The sequence below is a fragment of the Doryrhamphus excisus genome, linkage group LG2 (assembly GCF_037039965.1).
Source record: "Doryrhamphus excisus strain RoL-2023G ecotype Guam linkage group LG2, RoL_Dexc_Guam_v1.1, whole genome shotgun sequence".
In the NCBI taxonomy this organism is placed as follows: Eukaryota; Metazoa; Chordata; class Actinopteri; order Syngnathiformes; family Syngnathidae; genus Doryrhamphus; species Doryrhamphus excisus.
Genome location: NC_136358.1, coordinates 20,350,018 through 20,372,117, shown reverse-complemented (window position 1 = coordinate 20,372,117; position 22,100 = coordinate 20,350,018). Strand labels below are relative to the sequence as shown.

The following is a 22,100-nucleotide window of genomic DNA, read 5'->3' as shown; positions in this document are numbered from 1 at the left end:
ATGGATGTTTACCGCACGTTGGCTATTGTGTGTCGCCTTTGGGACGCGCCCGCTTCTTCTCTCATGCATGCCAATGAGTCTCTGTTGCCTCATTATGGGATGCATGCACAATGCCGAATCCGGGCTGCCTTGTGACGCGTCGTCAGGGATGTGTTCGGGAAAGACGAGCCTTCTACTCCCGAACCGCTGCACACCAAAGAGGGAAAATTGGTGAAAAAACGCACCCCTGCTGTGTTGCCTGTGCTATTGTTTTTCTGTTTTTAAGTGCACAGCCCAAAGTAGCGTATTTTCTGGAATAAAAGTTGCTCCGGAATATAATGCGGAATATTAATGCAGAATTAGGTAGAAAAAAACATACATAAGTCACACTGGAGTATAAGTCTCATTTCATTCATTCATTTTCGACTGCTTATTAATCACAAGGGTCACAAGGGTGCTGGAGCCTATCCCAGCTGTCTTCGGGCAAGAGGCGGGGTACACCCTGGACTGGTGGCCAGCCAATCACAGGGCACATATAGACAAACAACCATTCTTCGGGCGAGCCAGCCAATCACAGGACACATATAGAAAAAACAACCATTCTTCGGGTGAGCCAGCCAATCACAAAGCACATATAGACAAACAACCATTCTTCGGGCGAGCCAGCCAATTACAAAGCACATATAGTCAAACTAAAATTCTTCAGGCGAGCCAGCCAATCACAGGGCACATATAGACAAACAAAAATTATTTGGGCAAGCCAGCCAATCACAGGGCACATATGGACAAACAACCATTCTTCGGGCGAGCCAGCCAATCACAGGGCACATATAGACAAACAACTATTTTTCGGGTGAGCCAGCCAATCCCAGGGCACATGTAGACAAACAACTATTCTTCGGGCGAGCCAGCCAATCCCGGGGCACATATAGACAAATGACCATTCTTCGGGCGAGCCAGCCAATCACAAAGCACATATAGACAAACAAAAATTCTTCGGGCGAGCCAGCCAATCACAGGGCACATATAGACAAACAACCATTCTTCGGGCGAGCCAGCCAATCACAAAGCACATATAGATAAACAACCATTCTTCGGGCGAGCCAGCCAATCACAGGGCACATATAGACATATAGCCCATGTTTGGAAAGTTAGCCAATCCTCCTGCTCCTCCTGCTTCTGTTGGCAAGTCTAAATTGTCTTAATGGCGGAGACCCCCCCCTTGGCCTGCCAACTCCCCGAAGGCTCCGCCTGCCTGCAATGCATCTCGGAGGCTGGCGCTCGCCCTTGATGGAAAGCCGGCGCTCATTAAGATAGCGGCCGATAGCAAAAAAAATGGAGAAAAGGGAATGAGAAAAAAGGGGAAGAGATAAAGTGGGTGCCGGTTGGATTGGTTCCACGTCATTGTTTCACCGGCCGCCCCCCCCTCCCCTTTCCCCCCGTGTCCCCCTGCGATTCACAGCAAAGCCACAAAGCGAATGTTGCCCTTGGACAGGTTGTCCTCACACGGAAGCAGGAAGAAAGCAACGTTGCTTTTGTTGACATCTTTAAAACGCATCCGACCGTGACGTTACCAGATGGCGCGGCGACACCGCCGTCAATCAGGAGCGGCCGTCACCGTCCGAGGCGCTAATCTTAGCCCGCTGACGCCGGCTGAAAGTAAAAGCTGACAGAACGGTAATCTGGAAGAGTCAACCTTTAAAAGCCTGATGGCCCGTCAAAGCATCGTGGCGACGGGACGCACTTAAGGTTCCTAAATCCGTCACCGTTTGTCTGGTTTATCCTCCGACGAGGAGATTAGCATCGGAATAATGTAGCAGCTGTCAGGATGATTTTCATCCTGTTATTAAGACTCCTGGCGCTTTTAGAGGAGAAAAACTCTGCAAATTTAATTTCACAGATCTGTGATGCAACGACACTCGAACGCCGCTGATGGGAAGTACAAGGAAACGTTGACGATCACGCTGGACGGACAGGCGTCATGGCGGACCACTTGTGGATCGGGTACGGGAACAGAGGCACATTTTCCACGCTGACGTTAGCCACGTTTACATGAGGAGTTTTTCTCTTTCCGAATGACCTTTCCGAAAGCAATGGTATCCATGGAAAGGAATATTCCAATCTCGTGTCTACATGTGCTGCAATAATCAACCAGAAAAGTTAATGGGGCATGCCCAGTAAAACGTAAACACCAACATCACGTGATACCGACTTCCTCCAGTTTTTCTTTCACTTGTCAGAATAACTCTGTGGCAGCAGGCTAGCTACTAGCAGGCTAATGACTAGCAGGCTAGTGACTAGCAGACTAGCTACTAACAGACTAGCGACCAGCAGGCTAGCGACCAGCAGGCTAACTACTAGCAGACTAGCGACCAGCAGGCTAACTACTAGCAGGCTAGCAACTAGCAGGCTAGCGACTAGCAGGCTAGCGACTAGCAGGCTAGCGACTAGCAGGCTAATGACCAGCAGGCTAGCGACTAGCAGGCTGGCAACCAACAGACTAGCTACCAGCAGACTAGCTACCAGCAGACTAGCTACCAGCAGGCTAGCGACTAGCAGGCTAGCGACTAGCAGGCTAATGACTAGCAGGCTAGCGACTAGCAGGCTAGCAACCAGCAAGCTAGCGACTAGCAGGCTAGCGACCAGCAGGCTAGCTACTAACAGACTAGCGACCAGCAGGCTAGCGACCAGCAGGCTAACTACTAGCAGACTAGCGACCAGCAGGCTAACTACTAGCAGACTAGCGACCAGCAGGCTAACTACTAGCAGACTAGCGACCAGCAGGCTAACTACTAGCAGACTAGTGACTAGCAGGCTAGCGACCAGCAGGCTAGCGACTAGCAGGCTAGCGACCAGCAGGCTAACTACTAGCAGACTAGCGACCAGCAGGCTAACTACGAGCAGACTAGTGACTAGCAGGCTAGTGACTAGCAGACTAGCGACTAGCAGGCTAGCGACTAGCAGGCTAATTACCAGCAGGCTAGCGACTAGCAGGCTGGCAACCAGCCGACTAGCTACCAGCAGGCTAGCGACTAGCAGGCTAGCGACTAGCAGGCTAGCGACTAGCAGGCTAGCGACTAGCAGGATAGCGACCAGCAGGCTAGCTACTAACAGACTAGCGACCAGCAGGCTAGCGACCAGCAGGCTAACTACTAGCAGACTAGCGACCAGCAGGCTAACTACTAGCAGACTAGCGACTAGCAGGCTAGCGACTAGCAGGCTAGCGACTAGCAGGCTAATGACCAGCAGGCTAGCGACTAGCAGGCTGGCAACCAACAGACTAGCTACCAGCAGACTAGCTACCAGCAGGCTAGCGACTAGCAGGCTAGCGACTAGCAGGCTAATGACTAGCAGGCTAGCGACTAGCAGGCTAATGACTAGCAGGCTAGTGACTAGCAGGCTAGTGACTAGCAGACTAGCGACTAGCAGGCTAATGACTAGCAGGCTAGTGACTAGCAGGCTAATTACCAGCAGGCTAGCGACTAGCAGGCTGGCAACCAGCAGACTAGCTACCAGCAGGCTAGCGACTAGCAGGCTAGCAACCAGCAAGCTAGCGACTAGCAGGCTAGCGACCAGCAGGCTAGCTACTAACAGACTAGCAACCAGCAGGCTAGCGACCAGCAGGCTAACTACTAGCAGACTAGCGACCAGCAGGCTAACTACTAGCAGACTAGTGACTAGCAGGCTAGCAACTAGCAGGCTAGCGACTAGCAGGCTAGCGACTAGCAGGCTAGTGACTAGCAGGCTAGCGACTAGCAGGCTAATGACCAGCAGGCTAGCGACTAGCAGGCTGGCAACCAACAGACTAGCTACCAGCAGACTAGCTACCAGCAGGCTAGCGACTAGCAGGCTAGCAACTAGCAGGCTAATGACTAGCAGGCTAGCGACTAGCAGGCTAGCAACCAGCAAGCTAGCGACTAGCAGGCTAGCGACCAGCAGGCTAGCTACTAACAGACTAGCGACCAGCAGGCTAGCGACCAGCAGGCTAACTACTAGCAGACTAGTGACTAGCAGGCTAGCAACTAGCAGACTAGCGACTAGCAGGCTCGTGACTAGCTTTAGCACCCACTGGCGCCTCAGGCCGCTAGCCAAAGCTAACGCTATGCTGGAGCTTTTTAAGGCTAGGTGTAGCCTTCCTTTCTATGTTGCTACGTGACATCAATGCACCCAGGAAGGACGTTATTCCAAAATACTCCAAGTGATACCTCAATCGGATTGGGGAAAGGAATATTCCACCCCTGTGAATCCGATTATATATTCATTCGGATTGGCACTTTTCTCTCGGAATGAGGTGTATACAAAGATTACATTCTTTCCGATGGAATTGGAATATTTGGGTCCATGTAAACGTGGCTACTGAGGAATGAGATCCGGCAAAACCGTTTCGATGAAGAGCATTTCCGTGATCCTCCTGGGGACAAAACCGAAATGCTAATTATCAGACTTCCAAATAACCGCATTGAGTCTCGGGTCCGACCGCAGGGAGCACTGAGCTCCGATAACGTCGGCCTCATCGCATTTCTGGCGTTTCTGGGAGGATTTGTGGCATCGGTAAGAGGTCATCCGGCTACGGAATGTGATTTGTTGGTAATTGGTCTCCTCTTACGGATGTTTGGAAAAGAAGGACCACGTGGATGCGTTTGATGCCATTTAGCTGTCTTTCCCTTCAGACGGTAGCTGCTCTCTTCTGTTCTCAATAAAGCCAAATCCTCCAAATAAATGGAAAACGGCGTTCCGCAGCCAAACAAAAGCGTCCTTTGAATTATGAAACCTGCACAAAAAAACCGCAGCTGTGTAATTACGACGTATTCATCTGTCCTCCGCATCGCTCCGGCTCCCTTGTGTTCCCGTTGACAGCTTTATTTTTCAATGCGGGAATACCGCCGGACCGACGCCGTCCACAAGCACTCTCCGCCTCGTTCTGCGCGACTAATTAGCGTTAGCCCGGGGAACAACAGCACGCCTGTCTTGACATGGCGTCAACAAATGCCCGCAGCCAATCATATCCTTCCATCCGGGCTTTCATTAGCACAACTGATGGCTGCCTTTTTATTCCTGGTGATTATTTTTCCAAGGGGCAGGAAAGACGCCAAAGGAAGATGGCCGTCACTGTGGGTTTGCTTCATCCAGGAAGTTTGTCCTGAGGGTGAAGTCCGGTGAAAAGGCCAACATTTGACCCAATTTCTAGGATTCCCGAACCTGGGGGGATAGAACCTTCTCCATCGTTGCCCCCCACCCTCTGGAACTCTTTGCCCCATTTGCTCTGTGTTTGCTCCGACCTTCCCACCTTCAAAAAACAACTCAAAACCCACCCGTTTAAATCTGGTTTTGATGTCAAACTTTTTATATGCTGACGGCTGCGCCCTGCCCTGCCCCGCCCAGCCCCGCTTTTAGCCTTGTCTTAGCTCTGAATGAATGTTTGGATATTGAATTTTAATGCATTTTTTTTCATGCAACAAAATTTTTATTTCTTTTTTTCTCTACTGTAAAGCATCTTTGAGTACTCTGAAAAGCGCTACACAAATAAAATGTGTTGTTATTATTTATTATTATTTATTATTATATATTATTATTTATTATTATTTATTATTATTTGTTATTGTGTTATTTTTTATTATTATTTATTATTATGTATTATTGTTATTGTTAGTGTTGGTATTATATTATTACTATGATTGAATTATTGTTATTATTGTTATTATTATTTATTTATTTATTATTACTATTGTTATTATTATTATTGTATTAATTTTATTATTATTGTTATTATTATTTATTTATTATTACTATTGTTATTATTATTGTATTAATTTTACTATTATTGTATTATTATTATTATTATTACTATCTTACTGTTATTATTATATTGTATTATTATTATTATTGTTGTATTATTGTTATTATTATTTTTATTATTATTACTATTATTATTATTTTAATTATTATTATTATTATTATTATTATTACTACTACTATTATTATTATATTATTATTGTTATTATTATATTATTATATTATTATCATCATCTTCTCCACGAATGTCCATCGCGTTCAGCACGTTGGTGCCCGCCAGCGCTCCGTGCCATCGTTTTACGCAAAATTGATTACATTAGCGCCGCGCGGTGGATGAGTGGTTAGCATGGGATAGGGTTAGATTCTCCGCTCTGTGAGGAGTTTAGTGAGATTAGCGGCCTGATTTAATCCCACTAATGATGAAATCAGGCCACTAATCATCCTAATGATGAAACCGTCAGCGTAAGCAACGGCGTTCTTGTTGTCTGGCGGGAACGGGTCATCCAAATTCTTATTTATATCAGGGTGTTGTGGCGCGTGCTAATAATGCTAAAAATAGCTCAGATAAGTGATCATTTCAAGCCACACTCCATTACTGTGCGGGTGAGCAAATCAAGCGCTCCTTTTTCTGTGCCTTGAGTGCAGATTGTATTGTTTGGGATTTCCCAGCGTACTTGAATGCAGCAGGTTGTACTTCCTTCCGCCAGCGAGTGACGTTCAACCTCTGCAGGGATCTTTGGAGTCGCCTCGCCAAAATCCCTGGGTGGATTTTGGGTAATACGCAATCACGGCAACCCCCGCCTGGAGTGGGAGCGAAGCCGCCACCTCGCAGTGTGACTTTTGGCGCCAGCCGCAGGTCAAGTCGTCGCCTCGCCAAAGTCAAGCGCGGCGCTAAGCTGCTCTTTGATCACGCTAATCTGCTCGCCGACGCCTTGACGTCCGGCTGCCGCCGCCGCCACGTGCGGGGGAGCGCAGCCGGCCGGGAATCGCAGCTGCCTGGATTAGCGCGAGGATACAAACATGGCTGCCTTGCTTTGGAGGCACGGGAAAAAAAAAAAACGCATGCAGATTTCCTGTGATTGAAGTGAAGCCAACGCCGCGTACACAGCGGCAAAGACCGCGTCCTTATCTTGATTGCGACGTGTTGGGTAAACAAAGGCAGCACAGGAAGTTACGGCTGACACCAACCGCTCACCGCGTCCTGCGTGGCGAGGGTGTTTCGGTGCTCTCCATTTTTAGACGCTAACCTTCAGGGTTTCGATGTCGATTTTCCATCCATTCATGTTAAATCTCACCGTGCGCTACCGCATCGGCTTCGCCCGCCTTTTATTCTTGGCCGTGTGACTCCGCCCACTGCATCCTCTGCACGCTCTCAATCATGACTCACATGTTTTTTTCTTATGCAGTAATCCTTCGCCAATTTGGCCTTTGAAGTCCAAACTCCAAGACTCAGGCTCTTTTGGTGAAGTACGAAGTGAAGTAATACACAAATGGAAGGCATTCGGAAGGGAGATGCTATGTAGTACTTTACACTGGTCACTAGGTGTCAGTACTGACAAACAACATGGATGAAACAATAGCCACTGCAGGAGGTACTGTCAACAAACCAATTAAGAAGCCGCTAGCTACTAGCAGGCTAGCTACTAGCAGGCTAGCGACCAGCAGGCTAGCGACCAGCAGGCTAGCAACTAGCAGGCTAGCCACTAGCAGGCTAGTGACCAGCAGAGTAGCGACTAGCAGACTAGCGATTAGCAGGTTAGCGACTAGCAGGCTAGCGACCAGCAGACTAGCAACCAGCAGACTAGCAGGCTAGTGACCAGCAGAGTAGCGACCAGCAGGCTAGCGACCAGCAGGCTAGCGACCAGCAGGCTAGCTACTAGCAGACTAGCGACTAGCAGGTTAGCAACTAGCAGGCTAGCGACTAGCAGACTAGCGACTAGCAGGCTAGCGACCAGCAGACTAGCGACTAGCAGGCTAGTGACCAGCAGACTAGCGACCAGCAGACTAGCGACTAGCAGGCTAGCGACCAGCAGGCTAGCGATAAGCAGGCTAGCTACTAGCAGACTAGCGACTAGCAGGTTAGTGACTAGCAGGCTAGCGACCAGCAAGCTAGCGACCAGCAGGCTAGCGACTAGCAGGCTAGCGACTAGCAGGCTAGTGACCGCCAGGCTAGTGACCAGCAGGCTAGTGACCAGCAGGCTAGCGACTAGCAGACTAGCGACTAGCAGGCTAGCAACCAGCAGGCTAGAAACCAGCAGGCTAGTGGCCAGCAGAATAGCTACTAGCAAGCTAGCTACTAGCAGACTAGCAACTAGCAGTCTAGCGACCAGCAGGCTAGCGACTAGCAGGCTAGTGACCGCCAGGCTAGTGACCAGCAGGCTAGCGACTAGCAGACTAGCGACTGGCAGACTAGCAACTAGCAGGCTAGCAACTAGCAGGCTAGCAACCAGCAGGCTAGAAACCAGCAGGCTAGTGACCAGCAGAATAGCTACTAGCAGACTAGCGACCAGCAGGCTAGCTACTAACAGGCTAGCTACTAGCACGCTAATGACTAGCAGGCCTAGCAGACTAGTGACTAGCAGGCTAGCGAACCAGCTTTAGCACACACTGGCGCCCCATGCTTCAGGCTGCTAGCCAAAGCTAACGCTATGCCGGAGCTTTTACTTTTGTAGGCTAGGTGTAGCCTTCCTTGCTATGTTGCTACGTGACATCAATGCAACGTTACACCAAAATACTCCAAGTGTGACATGTTAGCATCTATGCTAGCTACATGCTAACAGCATGGATAGAAAACCTTAGTGGAGCTTTTTGGAGATCTTTGACTAGCCACCTTTGTAGGGCCAATAGGGGCGTGTCCCAGGACGTGCATTCATTGGCTCTTTTTCTATCTTTATACGAGAAAGACGTGTCTCACGTTAGGGCTGCGGATGGTGGGCAACGTTCCAAAATAACGTTCTGCTAACACACTGCAGGTGTTACATATCAAGGCAATCATGAAGGACGTATACATTGAAGTATATACAATATAATAAGTACTCATGGTTTGTTTATTCTCCTCTCACAGCCTCCCTCTGATTTCTATCTCCCCTGTGGAGCACAGCTAAATGAGGTGCAGTCCACACGCACACACACACACACTCAGCGTGGCACATACTGTATGTCTGGCGGCGACAGCGACAGGCGTCGCCGCGGCTTCCGGCCTGAAGGATCGGATGTTTGTTTTCTGTCTTTGGGAAGCCAGCCAATTTATTGAGTGTTGCCATGGAAACACAAAAGCACCATGCATGGGATGGCTGCAACCATACAACGCAGTCAGGGGTGCGTGAAAGGCGTTGGCGCCGCCCCCCTATGGGTGGCATCAACACGGTTAGCATAAGCGTCATGCTAATATCACGTGAAATGTGATTGGCAGGTGAGTCCCAGACGTTGTGGCCATCAGGTAACGTTGTGCTAAAGAAGGTGGATCATTTGTGGAGCTAATGCTAATGCTAATGCTAACCACTCATCAGCTCAATGTGTTATTATGATTTCTATCCACGTGAGATCCCCCTTAGCTGGCTTTGTGAACGCTGGACAGTTCCTGGTCATGAATGTTCCTGGTATTATTGGGACTACTTAGACTCTTAGACCAGTCTTAGACCAGTCTTAGACCAGGCTTAGACCAGGCTTAGACCAGTCTTATGGAGTATGATGAATACCAGGAAGGAATTAGGCCACAAAGATTCTTCATAACTTTTTTGTGTCTGTGGCGTATTTAGGCCGCAACGTACCGCAACATACTCTACCTAGCACCATCACCACGGGAGGGGGGGGCCGGCATATGTCACCCACTAGGGGGGACGTGGGGCCAGGGCTTGCTGCAGGAAGTTGGCTCTATCCCTGGCATTAACATTCTAGAAGAACCCACATAAACCTCTTCTAGATGGATGGATGGATGGATGGATGGATGGAGGACTGATGAATGGATGGAGGATGGATGGATGGATGGATGATAAATAGGTGAATGGATGGATAGATGAAGGATGGATGGATGAAGGATGGATGGATGGATGGAGGACTGATGAATGGATGGAGGATGGATGGATGGATGGATGATAAATAGGTGAATGGATGGATAGATGAAGGATGGATGGATGGAGGACTGATGAATGAATGGATGATAAATGGGTGAATGGATGGATGGAGGAGTGGATGGATAGATGGATGGAGGACTGATGAATGAATGGATGAAGGATGGATGGATTATAAATAGGTGAATGGATGAATGGATGAAGGATGGATGGATGGATGGAGGACTGACGAATGAATGGATGGATGATAAATGGGTGAATGGATGGATGAAGGAGTGGATGGATGGATGGATGGAGGAGTGATAGACGGATGGATGGACGGATGGATGGAAGGTGGATGAATGAATGGATGAATGGAGGGATGATAAATGGATGAATGGATGGATGGAGGATGGATGGACGGATGATAAATGGATAGATGGATGGATGGATGATAAATGGATGGATGGATAGAGGATGGATGGAGGGATGATAAATGGATGGAGGATGGATGGACGGATGGAGGATAGATGGATGGATGGATGGATGGATGGATAGAGGATAGATGGATAGATGGAAAGATGGAAAGATGGAAAGATGGATGGATGGATAGAGGATAGATGGATGGATGGATGGATAGAGGATAGATGGATGGATGGATGGATAGAGGATAGATGGATAGATGGATGGATGGATGGATGGATAGAGGATAGATGGATAGATGGATGATAGAGGATAGAGGATAGATGGATGGATGGATAGAGGATAGAGGATAGATGGATAGATGGATGGATGGATGGATGGATAGAGGATAGAGGATAGATGGATAGATGGATAGATGGATAGATGGATAGATGGATGGATGGATAGAGGATAGATGGATGGATGGATGGATGGAGGATAGATGGATAGATGGATAGATGGATGCCCACCAGGTTGACGCTACACCAACAGTCCTCTCCCCAACCCCCCCCCCCCCGCCGGCTGTGCTACTTTTAATCAGATGCCATTTGAGGTTGCGGCCTTAATCAGCGTAATGAAGGATCTCTGAGAGCAGCATTAGCATCATTAGCATCGTTAGCAAGGGGAGGGGGGGGGCACTCCTTCTCTCAGGTGAGCCTCTTGATCTGATTCAGGCTCCACTCGTAGGAGTTCTCATTCTTCGCTCCTCTTGCATAACCGTTTTTTTTTTTAGCAGCGTCGGCCTGCGCGGGAGGGAAACAGGCGGCTTCATCAATACGCACATTCCAGCCCGCCCGTCATGTCATGATCGGCGATGTGGAAGCAGGAGCGTCGGATGATCCGGACGCTGTTTGGGAAGCAAATATTGTTGTTTTTGGTGTCAAGTTGCTAATTCCATCTGGCCGGAATGTTGGCTTGTTACGCAACGTCTCTTCACGCTGGCCCACCGTGTTTGTTAGTCCAGCTGGACGGGGACGCGTCCACCCTGGAATGTGATTGGCGGGATTGGATAAACAGCTGGAGAAAGTCCGCTGTGCAAATCAAATGTGCACAGAGCCTTTATAGCAAATGTTCCATGTATTGATTTGTTTGCATTCGTCCCCGCCAGGGACCAGGATATCGCAGCGGGAGCCCACTTCCCACCGACGTGGGCGTGTTAAGTGCCATCCCATCTGTATCTTAACGGCCTTCTCCGGCGAGGGCTGAATCAAGGAATCAAGGGCACACGCCGGGGCTGCCATTGATTGGACCTCGCCTGTGTCGCCGTGACCCGGATGGCCCGGATCCATCACACGCCGCGGCCTCGCATGTAATGACCAGATTCCACTTTGAGGCGCCACAGCTTGCCATCAAGTATTCCGACGTGAAATATCTCTTCATTTTCCCGTTGGGAAAACCCACCGCAGCTCGTTTACTGCCGTGCCCTGACATTTGGGCCTTGATTTGAGGGATTCATCTTCTCTCAAAACAAGCGAGTTATTCCTCGGAAATCAAGTACCTCGGCTCCGTTCATTTTCCGTTCATGGATTTACGCTTCTTATCTTAGCGGAGAGGAATTAGACGAGCTGACAGCAGCCGTGGGCGACACCAAGGTGCTGTGACATTTCAGCCTCTGCAGTACTCAAAGCCCCGCAGCTAATGCTACATAGTACACAGGACGTGTGGCGCCCCCTATAGGTGGGGTAAAAATACTTTGGAATACTTTGGAACAGACATTTAGGACACATTCTTCCGGGTTTTCATTAAGAGAAATGCCGAGCGAGCTTCCACTCTACATATTCCAGTCACTTCGGATTTATCTCAAGACGACGTAACGCTCTCTTGCCTTTGCCCCTCGGGTGCGCCTGTTAGGGAGATTTAACATATCTCCCAGCTGCTGACAATTGATTTGAGGTAATTCCCGGTGGAGTGGAGTAAATGAAATGTCAACATCTGTGACGCGTGATGAAAATGGACGGCGTTGCGGACGGGATGAGAGAGACGGAAAACCAGAATGAGGAAAAAGCCGACATGACGGCGTACTCGCAACTTCAGCAAAAAAGACATTCATTCATTTTCTACCACTTTTTCCTAACGAGGGTGGCGGGGGTGCTGGAGCCTATCCCAGCTGTCTTGGGGCGAGAGGCGGGGTACACCCTCGACTGGTGGCCAGCCAATCACGGGGAACATATAGACAAACAACCATTCTTCGGGCGAGCCAGCCAATCCCAGGGCACATATAGACAAACAACCATTCACACTCACATTCATACCTATGGACAATTTGCAGTCGCTAATTAACCTAGCATGTTTTTGGAATGTGGGAGGAAACCGGAGTACCCGGAAAAAAACCCACGCATGCACTGTGAGAACATGCAAACTCCACACAGAGATGGCCGAGGGTGGAATTGAACCCTGGTCTCCTAGCTGTGACGTCTGCGCGCTAACCACTCGACCGTCGTGCCACCCCCAAAAAAGACAATTGGTACTCAAATCTTTACAGGAGCTACACCAAGCCTTGCCCAAGTGTAATGATAATATCTGACAGTGGCAAGCAAATAAGGAAGTGAGGTGCATTCACGGACATCGGGTAAATACATTGCTATCATTTTTTTCTCTATCGTAATGTTCAATAATAATAATGGTTTTTCTAATTGGGGTCAGTGCTTTATACAAAAAAGTGGTGGGGGCCGAGCACAGACCCTGGTGGGTCCCCACCATCTCACCAAACTATTGTACTAAGATCCCCCGTGATCCACAGGAGGCCTTTAATGTCAAAAAGAAATGAGCCTTATCTTCGCGGGACGGAGGCCATCCATCAGATGTTCCTCTCGGCTTATCACCCCCCCGCCCCCCCGGGTCCCTTCGCCCGATCATGTCCGGCATTCATCAAAACGCTGACACCTCACATTCAAAGACCCAGACGTGTGCCCTTTGGTGTCCGGACCCAATCTGACCACCATGGGCAGAAGCCGTGTCCTCAGACACACACACACACACACCATGTCGATGAAGGACAGCCATTCTTCGGAAAAATATGGATGCGTGCAATGGGAAGTCTCACAGGGCCAACCTCGTCACAAACGGGACATGCGGCCATCTTGAAAGGTTTGTCCAAGGAAGATGGAGGTGTGACCCATGTTTGCTTTTTTTTCAGCTGCACGACCAAGTGGGGACCAAAGGAGCCCACCAGCCTCCCTCGGCAATGAACGGGAAAACCTTTGCCAGTCGAGCACAAACGTGGAACAAGAGGAAGAAGAATGTCACGGTAAAAACGCGATCATGCTGACTTTAATCAGGAATATGATTTATAATAGCAATTCACCTAAAAATGTTTAGGAATTAAATATGAAATTACATTTATGAATTTAATTAAAGATATTCCAAATACAAGAATGCAATTGTAAATAAACACAATAGTAAAACAAAAAACAAAATAAACAACAAAAAATAAACAAAAATCTCATAAAAAACTAAATAAATAATACAACTAAATAAAACTAAATAAGCAGTAATGCTTGTAACAAATTAGTCTGCCCCGCGACAGGTGGACGAATACTCCAATCCCTCGTTTATCACAGTTGGTTGGGTCCAAACCCAACCGTGATTTCGTGATTTCGAGTCTTCATTTTGCTAGTTAGAAGTCCTGCCAACCTGCTTATGGCCTCTAAATACACCTTTTAACATGATTAGAGCCCTCCAAACATTAAATAACACCCCTACAATCACCTTGACACTCCTGTTAGCCAATATAGTAGACGTCATACGAGGAAATTTGGTGTGTTTTGATTGTGTGTTGTTGATGCAAATGGGTTCTGGTGCCAGGGGAGCTCAGTGGGGGGAGGGCAGGAGGTGAGGTCAGGGTTCTAGCGTGAAAATGTAGAATACTACATAATGTCCCATTTGGCACATTCCTGCGCTTGAAAGGCTTCATTTAGGCCAAGGTACGTGGAAAGGGCTATGGCTAAGTGGTGATGCGTACCTGCGACTAAAGTAGTCCACCAAGACACGGACTCGGTCATCAATGAAATCATTTTAGAAAAATTAAGGCGATGGCGTGAATGCGAGGACGTGACGGGGGAGGACAGTACTTCCTCAAGTGCAGACGCTGTTATGACCACAAATCTCAGAAAATAATGAAGGAATGTCAAGTTGTCCTTCACTTTGCGACGCTCCTTGTGGTGCGCCGCTGCCGTCCTGCACGGCGCCAAGTCACCCGGAAAATTGCATTTTTCATTAATGACGATCACGCTGATGAACGCTAATGATGCCAGAGAGCGGCCTCATCACGGGCTCGCTTGGCCTTTAGCGCCATCGTCTATACCTGCATTTGCTTTGGTTTTTGGGGGCCTACGGTACGGCAACCGCAGGGCAACCGTAGGGCCACCCGAGGGCAAACGTAGGGCCACCGTACGGCAACCGTAGGGCCACCGTACGGCAACCGTAGGGCAACCAGAGGGCAAGGGCCACCGTAGGGCCACCAGAGGGCCACCGTAGGGCAAGCTGGGGGCAACTGTACAGCAACCGTAGGGCCAACGTACGGCAACAGTAGGGCCACTGTAGGGCCACCGTAGGGCAACCGTAGGGCAACCAGAGGGCGACCATATGGCAACCATATGGCAACCATATGGCAAACGTAGGGCCACCTGAGAGCAACTGTAGGGCCACCCGAGGGCAACCGTAGTGCCACCATAGGGCAACCAGAGGGAAACCATACGGCAACCGTAGGGCCACCCGCGGGCAACCGTAGGGCCACCCGAGGGCAACCGTAGGGCAACCGTACGGCAATCGTAGGGCAACCGTGGGGCCACCCAAGGGCAACCGTAGGGCCACCATAGGGCAACCAGAGGCCAACCGTACGGCAACCATAGGGCAACCGTAGGGCAACTGTAAGGCAACTGAAGGGCAACCGTACGGCAACCGTAGGGCAACCGGATGGCAACCGCAGGGCAACTGCAGGGCAACCGCAGGGCAACCGCAGGGCAACCGCAGGGCAACTGTACGGCAACTGTAGGGCAACCGTAGGGCCACCGGAGGGCAACTGGACCCCACATGATGCCCCACAAGCGTCCCTTTGGGATGTTCAAGAGAAGATGGTGGAGTCATCAAAAGACCAAAATGTTGTAACAAAATCAGTCAAGTATTGACTGACTACATCAGGGGTGTCTAAAGTGCAGCCCGGGGCCATTTGAAGAACACGGCTGTTATTTTGGCTGGGCTGCAGCACTTTATAAAAAAACAGGAGTTAGTAGCAGAATAACTCGTCAACGCTTTCCAATATTTGCAGAACGATGCTAGCTCCGAGGCGCTCTTTGTCAGCTGCGCCATTCAGGAAGTCAGACACCAGCTCGGAGGCATCGGGCCGACATGAGCGTCTCCACGCTTTCCCTTCTGCAAGGCGCTAACTTTGTCCGCCCTCAAATGAAGTAAGAGGCGAGCCGCACGGCGCCGAGGCGAGCGTGGATGGACAAAGATGAAAGTTTCGAGGAAGACATTGGCGTTGCCCTTGAGTGGGCTAAAAGAAAGCCACGGTTTGACCGCTAATGAAAGGCTCTTTCAAGCCGCCGACTCGCTCTGATTGATACTTTTCTGAATCCATCACAATAATCTGCCAGGAAATTGCAGAGGCGAGCTCTAATCAAGATGCACTCGGCACGGAGAGAGAGCCTCGAGATGGAAAATGTCACGATAAAGAGAAAATGAAAGTGTGTGTTTGACATGCACGCCGTTAGCGAGCGGCGGTCAACATCCACTGTTGTCGCCGTTGTGCGGCATCGGAAAGGTTCTGTGTGTGTGCCGCGGAGGAAATTAGCCGTGAAGCCAACTGCTCATCCAGCAATTAGCAAAACACAAAGACGGATGCTAGCGCTGCGGGGGGGGTTGCCTAACCTCATCCCGACAGACTTCAAAGGCTTCACTGTTTTATCTTTGCTTGTGAAAAAGCAATATTAGCTTCTACTTAGCCTTTATGCAACCTTTTCTTTTATTGCAAATGTTGAAAGGAAATCAGAGGAGAATCTGGACATGAAGCGTACCACCCTATTTCATACCTTCAAATCCGTAGTTGGCATCAACAATTATTAGGACTTTTTGAAATAGCACAAAAAAATCCGAGAAAATTCCCATTGCCCGATGATCCAATCCGTGCTTGTGGGAATAATCGGGCAACTTGTGATGCATCCCATTTGTCACCTCGATTCGCTCCGGATCAAAACCCAATCCAAATGTGCACGTTTTCCAACCTCATCCCAACCGCATCCCAACAGACTTCAAAGGCTTCACTGTTTTATCTTATTAGCTTCTACTTAGCCTTTATGCAATCTTTGCTTTTATTGCAAAAGTTGAAAGGAAATCAGAGGAGAATCTGGACGTGAAGCGTACCACCCTATTTCATACCTTCAAATCCGTAGTTCATGGGCATCAACAACTATTAGGACTTTTTGAAAAAACTTTTTGAAAAAAAAATCTGAGAAAATTCCCATTCCCTGATGATCCAATCCGTGCATGTTCGGAATTTCAATGGGAGTAATCTGGCAACTTGGGATACATATCACTGTAGCATCCCGTTTGTCACCTTGATTCGTTCCGGATCAAAACCCAATCCAAATGTGCCCGTTTTCTACCAATTACGGATATTATCCCGCAAACTTCCCATGACAGCAATCCGGCAACACAAATTTCAGCTTTGTTGTCGTAACGTTCCTGAGTCCAGAATTGGTCCAGAATTTGGCAAGATGTGATGAATATTCATTTCAGCGTTCCTGTATGTCGCCTTCATTTCCGGGTTTCTCCTAATCAGGCTGCATTTGGCAACAAAATCCTACTCAATTCCCGCAAGGACAATTTGGCAAGATATGGTGCATATTAATTTCAGCTTTGCGCTTGTAGCTTTTAGCATGTTAGCATGTTAGCTTGTAGCATGTTTTCTACCAATTACGGCCATTATCCCGCAAAATTCCCATGACGGCAATCTGGCAACATGAATTTAAGCTTTGTTGTCATAGCACTTCCTGGCGGTCACCGAGGTTTCCACCTGATGCTGATAATTTGGTCCAGAATTTGGCAAGATGTGATGAATATCCATTTCAGCGTTCCTGCTTGTCACCTTCATTTCCTTTTCCTTATTTAAATGTGCCGGCTTTCTCCTAATCAGGCTGCATTTGGCAACAAAATCCTACTCAATTCCCGCAAGGACAATTTGGCAAGATATGGTGCATATTAATTTCAGCTTTGCGCTTGTAGCGTCCTGTTTGTCACCGAGACGTATTTGTGTTTGCTCTTCCAAATGAGCATGTTCCGCTAATTCCGCTGCGTCGTTTTGGGAGACGCCCCCCACTCCCCCCCCGGGCCCCCCCGGCAAGGCTTCCATGGCTGTAGCGTTCTATTCAGTACAAAATTCCCTGACATACTACTATCTTTGAATCATCTCGGGATCTGGAGGCTGCTGTTTCCTGGCGGGATCAGTGGCGCCATGCGTCACGTGTCACATGACCGCTTTTAATTAGCCGCTAAATGTCAACATACTTCCCATGCCGGTGGAAGCGCGTGTGAGTGGCGGACCCTTGACCCCCGGTTCCGGGCGTCTCGGGCGTGCCGCCACCCGGGGGCTGCGGGGCGAGGGAGTAACGAGCTAAAGTAAAGAGTAATTACCGGGACAGGATGGTTGATTAGGTCCGTGTGTGCGAGCGGCCCGCCGGGATGGTGCGCGACTCCAAATATGTGTTTGATAGCAACATGTAGCGTTCCCGTGCATTATTCATGCCGCTGCTCGATCCACTTGCATCCCAGGCAGGAGATGGATGACGTCCCTTCAACATTTATTCACACTCCGCCGTTCATTTAGTGTGTGATGATAAATCTATTTATGGCTTCTCTATGAATTATGCATGCCTATAGATTGGACGGCCGTATGGAGACCAGGGAAAGACACCGGAGCCTCCCAGCACATTATCCTGACTGATTAGCATGCACGCAGCAATCCATGAGTAGGGGAATTTAGCAACGTTTAACTTACATTCTCAGTGAAACCTCATATTGATATTTCATAAAGGCTAATGGGGTGCTAGCGTGAATGGCGTGAATGGCTTCCAAATCCCTTCAAGAAGTTCAATGTTCCCTCATTTGGATGAAAGTGAAAAGGAATCATCCCCAACCTTCCACAATATTCCCATTCTCTTCATCCACCCATCCATGCATCCATCCATCCACCCATCTATCCATCCATCCATCCACCCTCCATCCATCCTTCCATCCATCCATCCATCCATCGACCCCATACATACATCCATCCACCCACCCATTCATCCATCTACCCTTACATCCACCCATCCATCCATCCATTTTCCATCCATCCATCCATCCATCCTCCACCCATCCATCCACCCACCCACCCATCCATCCATCCATTTTCCATCCATCCACCCACCCATCCATCCATCCATCCATGCATTCTCCGTCCATCCATCCATCTATCCATCCATCTAGCCATCCATCCATCCGTCCACCCATCCATCCGTCCACCCATCCATCCACCCACCCACCTATCCAGTTTCCATCCATCCATCCTCCATCCACCCACCCACCCACCCATCCATCCATCCATCCACCCATCCGTCCACCCACCCATCCACCCATCCATCCATCCATCCATCCATCCATCCATCCATTCTCCGTCCATACATCCATCCATCCATCCATCCATCCATCCATTTTCCATCCATCCATCCTCCATCCACCCACCCACCCACCCATCTATCCATCCATCCATCCATTCTCCGTCCATACATCCATCTATCCACCCATCCATCCATCCATCCATCCATTTTCCATCCATCCATTCACCATCCATCCATCCATCCATCCTCCATCCACCCACTCACCCATCCATCCATCCACCCACCCATCCATCCATCCATCCATCCACCCATCCACCCATCCACCCACCCATCCATCCATCCATCCATCCATCCATCCATCCATCCACCCAATGCCAACCTGCACTTCCACCTGACGGTTGGTCATGTGACATGTAGCATGTGGGATTTAGGATGAGTGCTAGCATTTGTTTGTCCCGTCGCATCAAATGGACTGTCAGCCGTCGCGGTGAGGAATGGCCGACTCATTTTCCAGCAGCGGCGCCGTCGCCGCCGTGATTGATGTGCCGGGTTTGTCGGGCGGCTCGCGACAGCGGAAATCAATGGTCTGCGCGGCTCCCAGGGGCCCCGGCGCTCTGTTGTGTTGGCGGCGATGAGGATAACGTGTCAGAGTGGACCTTCTCAATCTTGTCACTTTAAGCGAAATCGATAACGCTTCCCCACCGAGCGCTCCTCCGCACCGATCGATGAGCCAGCGGCGGGAGCGGTGGCACAAAGCATGGCGGGATCATGGCTGCACATATGGAGCAAATTTCATAAAAAAAAACAGTTTGTGCGTTCCGGAGAAACAGCTGATGCGGTCGTGGCATTCCAGCCAATCAGAAGCGAGAAGAAAGCCATGCATCATCCAATCGGATTATTATCTTTTTTATAGTATAGTTTTTTCCCAATGTTATTAAAATGGCGTTCCCCATTTTTCTTTTCATATTTTATTTCTGATGTTTTGCAAATGTTGAGAGATGGTTTTCATGAAATAGCACCCCTATAGTTCCATTTCCTTTTCTATTATCCATTGTTTTACGTTGTAAAAGTAAAAAATAAATACAAATAAAAATAAGCACTCAGAAGATATCAGATTCAGATGATCTCACGACAGAATAATCCCAAAAACGGGATCATTCCACTTGTGATCCACATTGCGATAAAACTCCACACTTGACTCGTCACGATTGCGATAACTTTGGACTTGACTTTCACCTTCCTCTCTTTGTGTGTCTCCTGTATTGGGTAATATGAGTGTAAAGGTGACCATAGGGGTGTTATAATATGTCGATAGGGCTCTAATCATGTTAAAAAGCAAATGTTGAATATTAAAGGGAGAAAACTAGCTAGCTAGCACGTCCTTCACAGGCTCGTCACTTGAACTTTTGGCATGACTCAACGTGTCAAAAGAATCAAGCAACACTTCCAAGATGATGAGTTAAGGCACCGCTTTTCCGGGGAGGGGGGGGGGGGGGGGGGGCGATGTCCGAGCCGCACTCTCGGCTGCCATCCATTAATTCCCGCATTCAACGCTTGTGGCTAACGGATCTTTAAATTAGCCCGCCTAAAAAATTCAACAAGCGTCAGCGTGGAGGAGCATCCTAATGCACGGCCCTGGAAACGATGCTATTAATTGCCTCAAAGATGGCGAGGCCTGCCCGCTCGCCGCTGCCGCCGCGTTCGCTCATGCATATTTGACACTTTCCGCAACTAATGGACGCCGGGTGGCGCCGTGCTGCATACGTATCAGCTTCCCCTTCTGGCACTTTTTCAGCTAGCTTGACACCGACCTGACCCGGCGGTGCGCACTAACGAGAGTTAGACGCGCAACGGCAGCCATTTGACGCTCGGCGTAATGGCCAATGAGAGCCCTCGACGGCGTTCTCGGTGCAGAGGTATCAAACAAGGGCCCCCCCCCCTCTTCGCATGCCGCGGCCGCTGATAACGCGCGGTCACGGAGGGACGAGTGGCGCCTGATGATGATAGTGACGGCGAGCAGATAACAACAACGTAGCCTCTTGTGCGGGACGCCATGACACCTGATATCACCGTACGGTTCCCTTAGATGCAAAGTCAACAAAGGATGCGGGCGTCGTGCCGCGGCCCACGCTTTTCCATTCGGTAGCATCGGCATATATTTCAACAATGTCCAGATTTGCTCAAAGGCACTAAAACCACCTGGTCGAGCAACGTCAATAACCAAAATGGCCGACTTCCTGTGCATTTTAGAGCACTTTAGTTCTTGAGACTTTTCCATGTGTTGTTTTTCAGTTCAACTTGGAGAGCCTTGCTCTTTGCTGATTGGCCGAGAGAGATCACATGTCTTTGTCACAGGTCAATCACAGGTTCTTTACCTGAGATGATCTCCTCGCTCTCGCTGGTTAACGTCTCGCAGCCGCGCCTCTGCAAGACAGGAAGAACACGGAAAAGCTTTGACATCCCGACCGTGGAAGCTCACGTATTCACCTGTGTTGTCCTAGCTTGGATTAGCTAATCCCATGTAAAACCACTTCCCCCAGAAGACTGAGGTATTTAGTCAAATGGATTTGACTAATCCCATGAATGCTTTCCTGTTTGTTCGCTAAAACCCCGGCTCCTCCTGCCAACGGTCCCGTATTCCGGAGCATTCTGCCAGTCACCTGATTTTCATTCATACTGAAGATGAAATTTTCCCAAACGTGGAGGTACTCACAGGTCCGGCAGGGGTTCAGCGTCCCGCATGGCAAACTGGAACTCAGGTAGCAGGGGGCGTGTCCTCCTCCAGCTTCATGCTTGCTAGCCTCGGCCGCTACACAGAAAGACGGAACAACGATTAGCATGGCTAACGTCACATTGGACACAAAACTTTGATCGTAAAAGACCAAGACTTTTAGATTATTAGATTATTAGATTATTAGATTATTAGACTAATAGTACTGCTTTTTTAATCATGCTAGTGTTTATCTGTGTTTTCCTAGCTATTGATCCTGCTAACGTCATGACTTTATTCCCACAACATCAGGGAGTACTACCAGAAGTCAGTAGTACTAAAAGTAAGTACTACCAGAAGTCAGTAGTACTACAAGTGAATACTACCAGAAGTGAGTAGTACTAGAAGTGAGTAGTACTAGAAGTGAGTAGTACCAGAAGTGACTAGTTCCAGAAGTGAATACTACCAGAAGTAGTACCAGAAGTCAGTACTACCAGAAGTGAGTAGTACTAG

General features: G+C 49.0%; 1 protein-coding gene and 1 long non-coding RNA gene across 4 annotated transcripts in view; one reads left to right on the top strand and one right to left on the bottom strand.

Annotated features, from left to right (window-relative positions):
- LOC144894579 (uncharacterized) overlaps positions 1-21,906 on the top strand; it is a 32,169-nt gene extending 10,263 nt beyond the window's left edge. Inside the window, exons 3-4 of one of the 2 annotated variants that reach the window (XR_013625214.1) lie at positions 13,420-13,530; positions 21,244-21,906. This is a non-coding gene — a long non-coding RNA (uncharacterized LOC144894579). Of the gene's footprint in view, positions 1-13,419; positions 13,909-21,243 lie in introns of those variants that run through there. The other variant, XR_013625213.1, reaches the window with a different exon arrangement.
- Positions 1-22,100, bottom strand: part of chrm2a (cholinergic receptor, muscarinic 2a) — a 44,282-nt gene that overhangs the window by 9,061 nt on the left and 13,121 nt on the right. Inside the window, exons 2-3 of one of the 2 annotated variants that reach the window (XM_058078765.2) lie at positions 21,591-21,686; positions 21,253-21,301 (exon numbers count right to left, since the gene is read on the bottom strand). The gene's annotated coding sequence lies outside the window, so the exon portion shown is untranslated. Of the gene's footprint in view, positions 1-21,252; positions 21,302-21,590; positions 21,769-22,100 lie in introns of those variants that run through there. The other variant, XM_058078766.2, reaches the window with a different exon arrangement.